Raw genomic sequence first — 14,163 nt, 5'->3', positions numbered from 1 at the left:
CACCCCGGGCTCCAAACAGTCAATAAAACACAATGGATTGCGCACGGGGTGAAATCCACCCGAAACCAAGAGAAAAAATATTCCACGGTTAATAAACGAGTGTTCGTTGTACTAACTGGCTCAGGTGTACTCCCATTTGATCAAACTCGTCGTTCAGGTAGCTGCAGCTGTTGGTACTGCTAGATACGCGGATTCATCGTACGGTGAAATGAATTCAGCGATAAATAAAAAATGCAACACTTTCTCTGATAGAGACGAGACAGTGGCCGAGCTAATCTGATCCGTACCACGGCCGAGTAAGCATTCCGACTTGGGGTGCGAGGAAAAAAAGAAGAGAAAGCAGGGTTGCATCCGTCTGTCTTATGTAACTTCGAGCTCGTCAGGAAGGAAAGGATAGCTTGGACAACTCGAAATACTTCCTGGAACCTAGACGCATGTGTTCGTCTTTCGACAGGAAACGAGAAGCTAACTCCACTGGCCGCTGGCGTGCGGGCTGACTTAATTGCCAGGGTCTTCGTGGAGGAAAAAGCGCCTGACCCCAGACACGTGTCGGAAATCTACGGTTAGGAGACATCCTGGAAAACGTGGGCAAAATCTGGCACGAAGTGCTTGTACTTTGTATCAGCAGCAATTTCTGAACTTCGTATTAAATTAATTCTATTACTAGTGCGTGTAGTCGTGAATGTGTTATCTGTTGAAGAAATTTGTCTAAATTAGATGACAGATTATACGTTCACAAACAAATGTTTCATTATAAATATGTACGTAAATAAACCTTACACTTGTATATATTTATAATGAGAAATTTGTTTGGAAGCATCAAACCTATCATTTAATTTCGACAAATATCTTCGATAGATATAGAGGGTACGAATACTTATGAGACTGACTGGTACTGATAAAATGAAATCGTTTCAAAACTGTGAAAATTAAAACGTATAGTAAAAATTTAATGAATATGATTAGTTTAAGAGAAATCCTCGGGCTGATAAGAATTAATAAAGAGAAAATATTGCCTTTGTCAAACCAGTTCCAGAAACAGAGCTCGAACTTACTTAATATACCTAACCCGCTAATTATCTTCCCCTTGATATCCAAATAAAACAAAATAACGATCTTCCCTACGCACCTCAAAATACATGACTTAGATGTATACATGTACACACCGTATCGATTCTATCTTTTCTAGAGTCAGTTTTTTCCCGCTCTCTGCCTAAACGGCGCGTTCCTCAAAGGAAATTATACCACGCCATCGATCGTTCTCCGCGTAATTCGCGCTGGTCACGAATAGACGAGCAACTTTCCCGGTTTTTAGCAACCTTGACAGCGTTCGTAAACGAAATGAATAGCGGGGACACGCGCGTCGGTTTCGTTACATTCGTAGAGGGCTAATTAACCGTCGACGAACGAAATTGCGCCACGTAAATACTTTTTGCCAGCCCAATTTCGAGTGTGCTGCAATTACAGGCATTAGGAACGGTGAAACAAGTGAGACGAACGGATGACGTTAGCGCAACCTCGAAACGAGCAGAATTAATCGAGTTCGAAGACCGATAAAATTGACACGGTCGTTCGTTAGGAATCTCTGTGCGACTCGAGCGTTGGTTTCATTGGCGTGATTATCGATACACTCGACGGTTCGGAATTGTGGCCGCAAAGTTAATTCAAATGGCGTTCGCCGACTGTGTCCAGTTACATACTTAAAATCGAGTTAAAAACCGACTGCGTTCGATTAAATGGATGAAATCGAATTAGAAACGGACTGTGTGTAGTTAAAAACAGACTGTAGTCGGTCGAGTGATTATAAATGAATTAAAAATGGGTAGCTGATGCAACAATTATTATTTGGAATAATGTTGCTTCCTCTTTCGATTCGTAGGGCACGGTTGAACGCGCCCACTGATTGCCGATGTCTAGCGGTTTTGTGGTGAATGGACAAGTTTTTTTATGAAACCACTTTAGAAGTGCATTTCGTACGGTACAGGAGTGTATTATATCGGTATAAATTGTATATTATATCGACAGAATTGGATCATACTCGAAGAAACGTACAGTTAGTCGAAGAATCCTTCTAAAGTTTCTATAAAATGCAATATTATGGTTAATGCAAAAGTCTTGGTACTCCTGCTTCATTAATTTAAATAATTCTATTGCGTTAAATAGATATTATTGTTACACGAGCAAGTCTGTTAATCATGGTATAACTATAAGATATTCTGGAACAGTCGATATGAATAAATTGGGTTAGCAAACAATCAACAAAATTGGATCGCTTACGATCTACAACAGTTTCCCTTTATAAAGTAAAATTGGACGCCAAACGATTTGCAATAGGAACATTCTGCCGAAATTGCAATTTTCCCGACCTTCTCTGTATCAGGGAGAATTTAAATAAATTTGAATGCTACACAGCCGCGCCAGAAATATTCAATGCTAACGAAACGATTCGAGGAAGGGAAAAAAAAATGAAACGCTGGATTCGCGTGCTAAACTATACAGTCGAGAAGCTGGAGCTCCCATTTGTGCATTAATTTGCCGAGAAAATGAAAATTAAAACGAAAAAGGGCGTTACTGTGCTCATCCCATTTGAGAGGTTGTCGAAGAAAATTATGTAAAGTAATAACAATTTTAGAGGAATAAAATTAACTCGGTTAACATTCATTCCGAATGTACAATATGAATTATAAAAGAGAAAAATGCCTTCCGATAGTAACCTACATTTTGAGTGTATCGCAGATGACATGAATGAAGTATTAAGTGCAATTACTAGATAATTTCAAAGATATAATGAAAGTAACATAGCTTGATACTCGTACTATCAATCTGTGTCAGCGAAGTAGCCGTAGCGCAAGTGGCATAAGAGTGGCAAACAATACTATTTTTCTTAAAAGAAATAAATAAAAACACATTGAGACAAAATTTATATAAAATTTCATTCTTTCAATTACAAACACGAATTCACGTTATAAATCACACTGACCCAATATACTTGCTACGTTCATACGATTGAAAAATCATTCAGGTAAAATTTCCTTATATTAATTGAAAACGTGAATTCATTTTGTAAATTAATTTTGTAAATCATTAGAAACTTCTATCCAGATAAGAAATATTCCCAATCCCTGGTATCCTCTTCGACGTAAATTTGAAAAAGCAAAAGAAGAACAGTTCTAGTTCGCGTAGAGTTTGCGAGTGCTCCAAACCTGAAAAGTCTGGAAGAAGTCGAGGATCGAATAACAGAGAGCCGAGCGGAAAACGCGTGTACACCCCAAGAAGGAGTTTCTATTGGTGAAACGGAAAGTTCTTTCTCGCCGCGACTCCTTTTAAGCTGCAGCTTTCCGCGAAACCAAAGCAGGGCTTCGTGAAACACAATGCATACGAAACAATCGCGACTTGCGGAGGTACAAGAACAAGCAATTTTTTCGCGAATCACGTTCGCTCGACTGCGGCTCTAAGAAAGGAAACCGTTATAAAAAGGGGGCTTCCGAATTTCAAATAGGAAATGAACATTCGAGTGGTGCGACGTGTTTCCGTTTAAATGAAATCAATGTTTACCGTTTTCGAAGCCTTCGACAAGCATTGAAAGGGAAGCGTCTGTTTTGATGAAAAACATCAACAGAATTTGATGGAATAATAATTCACAAATGGAAGCAAAGGTTGTACAGAGGCTATATCTATTTATGAAAATAAATACGTGAACGGTGTAAATTGTGATATTATAACGTTACTTCATTACTCGATTGAATAATATCACTTACAAAGAAGTTAAATGAGCTATCGATACAATACATTTTCCAATGCAAAACAAATTATATGCAGAATTATAAATAGATTTGTAATATTTTATACATACTTATACTAATCAAGGAAGTGTCCACATATCTATTTCCAAGGGTGTAAGTTACACTTTCGACTAAATAAATAAAGTACTCGCCATCCTCATTTTCATACGTCCACAAATATAATTGAAAGAGCATGTGCTTCATCTCAACTTTCAAACCTGAATATTATATCAAGATTTCCAGTATGATATGAGAGGAACTTAATAAAATATTATGTTTTGGGCACCGAGACTGCTTCCAGTTCCTTCAGTTACAAATCCTAGAATATCAACCACCGATGACCAGCCACTGCACTCATCTGCGGTCTCAAAGGAAAAGAAAGAAGAGCGATTCTAGCATTCGTGGGGAAAACTCGCGCTGTTCTGAGAAGACGCATGCGTTTGTAAGTCGATCCTGTGAGGGAAAAAGGAGATGCCGAAGAAGACTTGTTTCCCAGCGGTTTTCAGCGCTGCGTGGATGTTACGTCGCTTCGAGGATCGTCGTCCAACCGTGACAAAATACGACCGCGAGAAACCATTCCGCGCGACTTGGTACACGCTTACTGATGTGTCATCACACAATGGAAATTGTCCAGGGAAGCTGCTGGAATTATCACGTAATAAACATCTGACGATATCCTCTTTAAGCGCTTTTTATGGTATTCTTTATGTTATTCTTTCGATCGAGATCCTTACTTGCTCTTGCAGGAAGAAATTCCAGTGAAGAGTGTGGAGTGGTTTTACTCTATTGTCTAAACTGCTGAGTTTCTTGTGTTGTATTATTTTTAGGTGGATGTTAATTGACGTCGTTTACAATATTTGGACGTTGAAAGTAAATAGAGTGATGAGAAAAGTCTAGACTAGAATGTGCACAAAATTTAAAAATATATAAAATACATGTTACACTGTTTAGAAGATAAGAGACACTTTCATTTAAATTTCAATTCTCCATCTGTGCCTGTTGAAATTTTCATAAACATCCACAGGCTACCAATCAAATTTCAAAACCTATTTGAAAATTGAGTGAAAGAAGAAACAAAGTCGTTTGTACAGTTAAAGAATCATTTCATTTTTTCAACTGGAACCATGCATTCCTTTTACAAATCAGACTGAACTTCTAATTCAACAACTAACACATTTCTCCAATTTCCCTCGCCTACATATTGCTTCTTTTATTTACCTAATTAAGATTACACAACTAAGTATACATCAACGCGAACACGTTCAATTTCTACTGATACTCGTGCAAAAGAGGCGATGCTTGTAAAAACCCAGCGTCAATTAGCCCTATCTAAAGTATCCGGAAATAGAGAATGTGAAAGCTCCGACGAACTTTCACAGGAAGCAGAAAATTCGGCCCGCGAAGTGTTCTGAATTTCGCGGAAACGATTATGCCCGAATCGAGCTTGCGTCGAATACGGTAACACGAAACAGGCGAGTGTTTTCGAGGCGGAAAACAGCCGAGACGAGAAGTTGACTTCCTCTTCGAGGGACGTTAGGAATATCACGGTGTGACCGTGCACAGAATTGCATCGCGGCGATAAAAATCAGAAACGGGGAACACGCTTCTTTCGTAACTTCCGTTTACCGGTCGCAACGCGCTCGAATAACGCTCACGACTGGCAGGGACGATAGGCGAAACGCGTACAGTTGGCGATTGCACTGTAATATGTACGTTCGAGCCACTTTGAGTCGAAACCAAATCTACGGAGAAAGCGCTTTCGCCTAGAGTAGGTTTTAATTATTAAACGTAATTTGTTTGGTGTGTTTAGTATTTTAAATTGAATATGAAAACAGTCAGTCCAGAGTATTTATTTAAATTAATATTATTCTAAAGATTCTTCGGTTGCCGTATGTAGTAATTTAACTTAAAAATGTAAATAGACACAGGCATTATTATTTACAATAATATTGCGGTCTAAAAGTATTACTATTTAGAATAATATTACATATTATAGTTTCTCAATTCACAAACAAAACTTGTAATTTTATGTGATTAATTATCAATTTTAATTTAATCTAATGATGTCTTAATCGTATCATCAGTTAGTTTATTTTGATATCTGGTAGAGTTCGTCTTCATACCACAAACTAACTGTTTCGTAACCCAAGAACGTGCACGTTTCAGAAAAGAGGTACAACTGTACTTTCTAAAAAGACAAGCCAGGCTCATAATTAAGTTTTAGCCTCTAATTAACCTACAAACGAGTTATGGTCAACTTTTCGTCGTACACGGTATTTACGCAAACACAATGGCACGAATGGGTATGCGAGCCCATTTCTGTCTGATCGTTTATCACAGTTTTGTCTTCTTTTTCCAAATAGAATGACACGAAATCGAGAGCCCAGAAACATTTTACATTCGGAATAAAATGCTCGACTCGACTAAAACAAGTAAGATTTCTTTTGATAATCTTTCTTTCGTTTTGTGATTTCTAAATATTGTTCTAACTCTAACGCAAACTAAATACATCCCAGTGTCATTTTGCGTAAGTTTGGATTTTAGAAGCATCACGATTCATGAAACTCTGCTGCGAATCTCGAATCAAAACGAAATTCGAACCGCGATTGTTGTCAGCTACAAATTAGAACGAATCGCAGTAGCGCTCTCGCGTGGTTGAACAATGTCAACTGGGTCAAAGATCGCGAACGTGTTCTCAAAGGTCCAAGTGCAACGCGCACCGCGAAAAGTTCCTTTTGACACACATATTTGTCTCCCAGCTGGCGCAAAATCTTTTTTAGAATTCCAAAGCTTCGCGTGAAAATTTCTTCCAAAATAAGATTGAAACAGAAATATTCCACGGAGTCAGTTAAAATAATCTAGACATATTTAATATAATATGAAAAATCAAAGAAAGTTAAATTATAAGATTATAGAAATTCTATTTTGGATAATATCGCAAATTTTTAGGGCGTTTGTAAACTTTTACGAATGTCTCTGATTAAAAATCAAATTTAACCTAAGAGGTACTTCATTGAAACGTTATAAAAAAAATACATATTACCAGGAATGCTACATTTAATTTTGCGTTTCAAATGATATTCAATTTATTACGGGGGTGAATTTCGTTACAATTTCATTCTACCTGGAAAAATCAATATTAATCCTGTCCTTTCATTCATTTTCCTTTATCTATATAAAAATTGAACATTTTTTGCCAGTCTGACCAATCCAATTTTATGGGTGCCTAAATTTAATCAATTTCTGACCATGTCGTACATTATGTACTGTGCACAGCCATGTAATTCTATTTAAGCATTTTGGTCAAAGCAAAAAACAAGTAGAATATTACTAACTACCAACACGAACCATTTCGTGACCTTAAATCAAACAAGGGCGCACTTTTCAGCAATTTCAGCGAAAAAAAGAGAATCCCCAGTCAATCGTTCAAGCAGAAAACAGAAACCAATTAAACACCGTCCTACATTTCCTTCCAAACACCGCATTTAAATCGATGCTGAAAGCCTGTTTGTAACGCAGTCGTATTTTTTTTTGTCCAATTTTTTAACGAATCGTTTTTCAAATCAACCAAATATAATATTTTCGTCTCATTTTAAATCATAGAACGGTATTCGTCACGTACGTCATGTATTATATAATCTGTTCGAAACAATTTCCAACGCATCAACCCTTTACGACCGTGAACCTATTGTATCGCGATGATGGTGCGTTGTACTTTATCGGCGAGCATTAAACTAGGGCATGACTTGAAGCCTTCTGGTTCGGCTCATGAGCATTTTTATTACGAAAAGTGTTGTCGTAAAAGCGAAAAACTGCTCTGCGAAGTTTCTAAAACGCGTAAACCGTGTTGGTTTAAATTTATTTACGGATACTCTGTGACAGAAGACTGACGCACGCTGAACTCGTTTGTCTTTTTTAATTGCAAAATAAATCAACCCCACGCAGAACCAAAAATATTTTATTTTTTAGTCGATTCTATACTATGCTCCGATTCGGGGAAAATGGGTTAACTGAGAACGATATTATTTTGAAAAAAAGATAAGATGGTAAAACGCTTATTAATAAATAAAAATCACTGGTGTTATTCGACAGCCTTAAAGCATTTATTTAATTTAGTAAGTAATAAATAAGATCGAGATGCTCCAAAGCTATTTAACATTAATGATTATGGTTTCAAGATGTTAAAAAAGTAACCATTTTATTATTGTTTATACGTTCACGAATTAATCAATACTTAAATCTAAGTGGCTGAAGTTCCAGAGCTATTAGATTTCTTCATAAGGAGACGTTATTGTGCACATACATCACAGAACTTCCTCGGCAAACTTTACAAGGACTGTTTTTATTGGGTTCCCAATCGAGCACATTACGCAATAGAGAGTTAATTCAGCCTCTATAAAAAATGATTTAATGTATTTTCATTCTACCTCTATAAAAGATAACTCGGGGTATCTTGAAGTATTTTAATTCTGCCTCCTTGAAAAGATAGCGTGCATCATCCAAAGGTATTGCAGCTTTTAAACTTGTTGGAGCAAATTGAACTCTCACAAAAATTGTTGATGCTAGTGCTAAAAATATCGTGATTGTTTTAGTCAGTTAAAAAATTAGTCAAAGAAGTAATTCTTCAAGAAATACGAGAGTGAAAAATATAATTAATACTTTGTAGAATTTAACAAACACACCAAGGATGACTCAAATTCGAAACTATGAAATATTCTACATTCACAATGAATGTGAATCGAATGTTCCAAAAATGATAAAAATCAATAGCCCCACATCAAGTAATTAATTTATCCGACTGGTTGATGCTACAACTACTTGAAAAATAACAAGAAAATTTCCAATTCCAAGAGGCCGACAAAATGCATGCTAAAAAGAGCCCATCCACAATTTCACCTCCGTAGAGGAAATTGCCAATATCTGCGCAATTTCGTCGTTTTAATCCCGAATTTGTTTCCGAATAAATTGCGTTCCGCATCAGGACGATTAATTACCTATTGATTGATACCTCTGCGAAACGCGTCGCGGCAATTTTGATCATTTCATCGTTTGTACGCGCGTCGCGATAAAATCGCGTCCCTTCGAGGAAACCGAAAACGAAACGAACGGATGGATGACCCAGCGATTTGTCGTTTCTCGCGTTCTCTCGTTCTGCTCGTTTCCGTTGTTTCGTTCGTTAAATCATTCACGGTATGGAAAAAAAAATAGCGACCACTGTACGGCACGATAACGTTTCCGATATTTTCCCAAAAGTGAAAATGTTAATCAAGCTGGGGAAAAGAACCTCGAAGAACGGTAGTGGGCTTGAAACACAGAACGTTGTATTTGTGAGAGAAAAAACGTTTGCAACTCGAGCGATTAGGACAGAACCGAGAGGGAAAGTTTAGAGAAGCTTTCAGAGTCCTTCTATGGCAAACTCCGCGTGAATTGAAACGGTTAGATGGTTTAACAGAGACTGGTTCACCATTTTCATCTACCATAAATAAGTATATTGTTTTTAAACTAAATAGATGGAGGTTTGATGTGGATTGTTTTGATTTTAACATTGATATTTTCATTAGCCCGTGCGAGCAATAATAAATGTTATTGGTAATTGCATGTATGCATTCAAAACACCCACAGCTTGATTAATTACTGAAGTATGCATTGTATGAAAACACTTATGTACAAAAATTACATGATTTGAAAGGCACTTCGTACTACAGCATTCCATTTAAAATAAATAAAAAATACTGCATGACGTGGCCCTTCAAATAATGCAACTTTTGTATAAAATCTCTCATACAATGTATGTATTGAAAATTAAGGTGTGTAAGTAAGTTACATGAACCATTCTCTACACCTAAAAAATATTCCTCCTGTATTATTTCACGTAAAAATTACGATCGCATTAATTACCAAAGTGAGCTCGCCAGGTACGTAGAAAAACGATCGACCGAACTTTTTCTCAACCCTTTCGCGAGTATCCGCCATCGCGCAGCGATTCGGCTGTGAATAAACAACGACGCCCTCGAACGGTTCGCTTTCAAATATTGCACATTTCGAGGCATCAATTACCGCGGTGCACATTTGCGCAGCGTTGCAGCGACCCCCGTAAAGAGGCGTATAATTACCCTGATTCAAAGTCGAAGCGCGTACCGCGCAGGAAACGGCCTCGTGTAAGGGTTAATCATCGTAAAATCACGAGTTCATCCCTCCCCCCTTTCTCTCTTTCGCTCTCGGTTCGTCTGCCGCTAGAATTATCGCCTAATAAGGATCTAACGATACCCCATTTATTTATTACCCTATTTCATGGACCATAGTCGAGGGGATCTCTGATACTGTCAAACAAAGTTTCATAATCGTCCACATACTCGTTACGTAATTACCCGTCTTTGCTTTAGAGCGAGCTACGCGACCTCCTGTGACTAATTCTGTTTATTTATTTTTTGGTCATTACGTTCCTTGGATTGCTAAGTCAATTGTTGTCTCCTTGGGCACGAAGAAATTTAAGTAAAATGTAGGTAATTCAGGTAATTCTATCGAACAAACTGCTAGGTTAAAAATACTGTATTTTTTCGCGGGGGTTAGTAAACACTGGTGGTGAGACCGTCAGAGTCAAATGAGGATTCACGAGTGAAAAATTATTTCATTTGGGAATACTAGGTCACAGTGTTTTTGAGTATCTATTTGAAAAAGAATTTCACTGAAGTACTCCGTTTGTAGTTAGTATACTAAAGCAAAAACAAACGCTGTATACACACATCTTATGGATAAAAATAATAAAAAATGGATATACAAGGTTCATTTTAAAAGAATCAACTTGTCTCCTAAATCTCTCCATACAACAGCCCCCAAAACTATTCTCAAAACATCTTTACGATAGCTTCATCCCCTCATGAAATATTTAACTCGTAAACTGCTAAAGCTCTGGTAGTTTAAACTTCTAATATTTCAAGCACGTTAGCTGATATTTATTTTCAACAAAACATTTAACCTGTAATTTCGTTTCATGGCTCGCGTAAGGGTTAATCATCGTGAAACCACGAGATCCACCCTCCCTCTACCTTGCGCTCGCTCACGTCGCTCCGTCGAGGTAAATATAATCTGAAACGTCGATCGATGAGCTTGGTTCACGGATCGTAAATACACGAGGTGCGTCCAGCAGCCCAAATAACCTGTTCGCAGCGAGCTGCTCCGACTAATCCACAGATGATTGCACTTCTCCACGGGGAAACAAACAACACCCTGGTCCGATGGTCGAGTCAACAAACCGCGACGACTACGAGCTGGCCGCGCGATTGCCACGGAAACCGTTCAACGGGCACGTGCACCACGTACGATCGGAAGTGCATGACAGCCGGAACGACGCACACACCGAAGGAGATCAACAAACGATACACGAGTCCAACCCTGAACCGCGCGTCGCGGCGTCCGAAACTATACTGCCACCTCCCGCGCTGACGCTCTTCGCGCGACGCTGGCGTCGCGCACGCGCACTGCCGGCCAAGTACTGCTACTACTCAGTTCTAACCCCTGAAATCTGTATTAGGCTCCAATTTTGAATTTTCTTTTCGATGGTATTGGGACTGGACGAAGGTTTTTCGTATTTATTTAAGGAAAATTTGAAAACAGTAGCACGAAGTGTGATGGTGTCAATAGAATTGCTAGATTGCTATAGAATTTTGCGTGTAGATTAATATTTAAGGAAGAAGAATAATAAGTTTAAGACTTGTCAGGAATGTAGATGTTTGAAGAATTGTGGAGTTTAGTTGGATTATATTTAGTCTTGTTAATTATGGACAATAGTAAATAGTATTTGAAGTGGACGATGCGTTTTTAAGTCTTTTTATGTTGCAGACATTTCGACCATTACGATTTATGATTCTGCAGTATTATAAAGAAACTATACGTTAGAAGAAGAATGTTCCTTTAGACTGTATGAAATAAGAGAATAAAAATTCTACACAGAATTATATATAATAAAGAAAGAACACGTTATAAGAAGAATATTTCTTTAAACTGTATGTCTAATCATAAAAATAATGATAAACACACATTTTTATATTGCAAGAGACATTTTATCTTGCACAAAACAGTCGACATTCCAAATCCCACGAATCTCGAGCCACCACTCCCCCAAATGACCAACGCATTAAAGTCGAGGCTTCACCCTCCCCCTCCCCGCAATTTAATAACTCGCAGTCACAAGTAACTTCGAGCAGCGCCGAAGCGCGTCCCGTCGTTCGCCATAATGTCGACAAACGGGGAAAAAAACGAACGGGACACAGAGAAAAAAGAGGAAAAATGGTGATTCCGCTGTCACAACGCGCAAGGGTGAGGCACGTTCCGCCTTCGTATGGGAAACGAGTAAATTTTCCACCGGCAAATAAAACTTTCAACGAAAGGGTCCGCGATTAAACCGTCGACGAACGGAGGAACGGAATAAAAAAATGAGATACGTAAAAGCCTTCCGCGACGCTGTTTGCTTTTCCCGTTTCGGTCCCGTTCCTCGCGGGCGCGCGAACAAAGAAGAAGAAGAAAAAGAGTCGCGTTTCGGCGCAGGTTTCCCCGATACATCCGTTGGCCCTGGCTGCGCGTCACGAACGCTAGGAGCAATTAAAAAAGTGATTAAGCGGAGGATGCTACAGCCACGCGGACAAAAGTTCCTTCCAAGGCCGTTCTAGCGTTGCCGCTTTCAATTTTCGCGGATACAGAAGGCATGCATGCCTCACGCAACGCTGAATTAGTCCGGTCACTTTGGATCTTAACGTGAACAAATTCGTGTGAGGCTAATTTTTTCTACACTCTTCTCAAATCGTTGCAAATAATGCGCGAGAAGTTTCATAGCTATTCGTTACAAGCATTCAGGAATTGTTCATTTTATTATTCCATGGTTGTCTTAAAAATGAACGTATTCACGATAAGAAAATTTCTTGCAGAAGTAAAATATTTTTTTTTTTTTACGTAGTCACTATGTATGTATACAGTCAGTCCCATAAATATTCGTACCATTTGTGTCTGTTACGAGAATTCGTCTCAATTAAATGGAAAGTTTGATGTTTCCAAATAAATGTTTCATTAGAAATATGTACATGGGTAGACATTATACCTATCATTTCATTTAGACTTTCTTCAATGGACATAGATGGTACGAATATTTATGGGACTGACTGTATTCGTATAGTTTGGCTCTAGATTCCACAGGCTGAGTCTTCATATACAGAAAAAGTGATTCAATAGTCTTCTGGTTTCAAACTGGTTTGAAAGCCTCCCATACACGAAGAACACCTGCCTTGAGAATATCTCGAAACGAGTCAATAGTGAATCAATCCCCGCATGTGTTATCACTATAATGGTACCCATATAGGCCACGGAGATACCATCTACCCCACGTAGCAAGACTTCTGAATCGCAGTATATTCAAGGGGACCGAAAAGTAATCAAAGACTTTTATAATTCGAAAAATAATAAATCGAAAGTTCGTCATTCAGACACAATTCACTGGTCCAAGTATGAGGATGATATTTATATAAACCACTAGTCGCTTAGCCAAATGTGGTGGCTAATAACCTAGACGTTGATGCGATCTTAAACAAATCATGTTAAGAAAAAAAACAGTTCGTCATTAGTTTTGCTCATCTCTGGCATCGACCAACGCGACTAATACGAACCTGCCCTCCTTAATCTCAATTATCCAGAAATCAAAGGGACCAGAAAACGGAACGCTTAATATTGCGTAGTATGGATCAAAGTTCAACCCGGAAAGAATTGAAGCGACGTATTGTTTCGCGAAGATTTAACCGATGCGTCGAGAAAGAACCAGATCTCGTTAGAACATCAAAGTTTTCTTCGTTCCGCACGATTCCGCAAATGTTCCCGCACTAGGGGAAATTAACTTCCAGCTTCGCGTTCCATTCATGAAATTTTAATAAACAAGATCTCGCGGAAGCCGGCAGAAACGTAGAACAGTTCTTGCGTAATCCCAGCCCGCGCAAGCACGTTCTTCGTGCCGGACCTTTCCGTTCGCAGCGCTTCAATTATCGCGGATGCGAGTCCCCCGGTCTCCTCAAGGCCGAGAAACGAACGAAATGAAATTCTTCCGAGCCACATTTCATTAAAAGACATTAAAAATGCCTCGCGCCGCGCAAATGAAATTGCAATTATGCATGCATCGTAAGTTATAAACGCGAAAAGGGCTGATTCGAGTGGGCCGGTCGAGTTTAGCCCTTCGAATTGGCGGTAGTTACGTCTCAACTTCAGCCACTTGTACTTACGGTGCTGGAAGTTCGACTACGTCTTCGCCAACGTTTTCGACACGGCGAGGAAACAGCTGAAATTATCGTTCGCTTGTACCCATTAATACGGTACGGGCGAAATAGTTGTTGCTAACTTGTTGGAA

At 38.7% G+C, this 14,163-nt stretch overlaps 1 protein-coding gene across 6 annotated transcripts in view; it reads right to left on the bottom strand.

Moving 5' to 3' along the window:
* LOC128877501 (rap guanine nucleotide exchange factor 2-like) overlaps positions 1 to 14,163 on the bottom strand; it is a 206,827-nt gene that overhangs the window by 98,704 nt on the left and 93,960 nt on the right. For 4 of the 6 annotated variants that reach the window (XM_054124834.1, XM_054124839.1, XM_054124836.1 and 1 more), the window contains exon 1: positions 10,940 to 11,232. The exons of the other annotated variants lie outside the window; for them this stretch is intronic. The gene's annotated coding sequence lies outside the window, so the exon portion shown is untranslated. Of the gene's footprint in view, positions 1 to 10,939; positions 11,233 to 14,163 lie in introns of those variants that run through there. 6 annotated transcript variants of the gene reach the window in all.

Source organism: Hylaeus volcanicus, chromosome 5 (genome assembly GCF_026283585.1).
Source record: "Hylaeus volcanicus isolate JK05 chromosome 5, UHH_iyHylVolc1.0_haploid, whole genome shotgun sequence".
Classification (NCBI taxonomy): Eukaryota; Metazoa; Arthropoda; class Insecta; order Hymenoptera; family Colletidae; genus Hylaeus; species Hylaeus volcanicus.
This window is presented reverse-complemented; position numbering and strand designations above follow the sequence as displayed.